Source organism: Fulmarus glacialis, unplaced genomic scaffold (genome assembly GCF_000690835.1).
Source record: "Fulmarus glacialis isolate BGI_N327 unplaced genomic scaffold, ASM69083v1 scaffold20068, whole genome shotgun sequence".
Taxonomy (NCBI): Eukaryota; Metazoa; Chordata; class Aves; order Procellariiformes; family Procellariidae; genus Fulmarus; species Fulmarus glacialis.
The window spans coordinates 7,641-8,595 of NW_009227829.1; positions in this window are offsets into that span (position 1 = coordinate 7,641).

Below are 955 nucleotides of genomic sequence, written 5' to 3' on the forward strand. Positions count from 1 at the left end.
TAATGGCAGACCACAGCGAGCTGTCTGTTGCTGCAGATGGAGGATACCTCTAAGATTTGGGTCAGAAAACACTTGGCAAGCATCCCTCTGAATTCTTCTTGTCACATGTTGAGGAAGCCTGCTTAGTGGCAGGGGTGAAGAAGGAAGCTGAAATCTTAAAATGGTTGCAATACGAATTTTTTTTTTGTTTTATTTTTGTTTAGTATCAAAGCTATTTACAGCATATCTTGCCAATTTATTCATACTGTTGCTGTCATGGGTTTTTCCGGATTCTCCACTTTCAGAACAGGAAAAAAACCCCACACGATCCCACTTAAGTTTGCAATGGCAGGAAAAACAAGGCTTACTTATGCCCCCTTTAGAACTGGACCTTGCAGAGATGCTATAAGAAGCCATTTGTTTTCTTTAAACACAGTTGAACTTCACACAGGCACGCACACCCATTCAGTTTCCACTTGAAATTCCTCATCTAATCCAAATAGCTCTCAGCGTTGACTGCCGAGCTGTGAAGGGGCTCCCCCCGCCCTGTGCCTCCCCAAGCGTGCGGCGCACTGGGCCGAGGAAGGCAGCGCGCTCACGGAGTTTGCACGCTTTCGCTTGCTTGCAGATACGCCTTCAAAAGCTTTGATCCCCCCCTTTCTCTGCTGCTCATGAGAAGAAGCAGACCGATATTTGAGGGAGTCCTTCGTTTCTTTGGAGACTCTCTTTATCACGCACTCCGCTGTCTTGGGCTGAATAAGTTTGAGGTTTGCAAGCCTGCAGAAAGAGTCGCTGTGTTTAAAGCTGACAATCGGGCAGATCTGTGTGGCCTGGAGGGGAAACAGAAGCGAATTGCACCGTTACGCTGTCGGTACCCTCGCTACTCTGTCTGTATAAACTAACATCCCGAATTGTTTATAGTTCTTCAGTACGGTCTTTGAAAGAAATACCTTTTTTTTATCTCTTCTAGAGCACA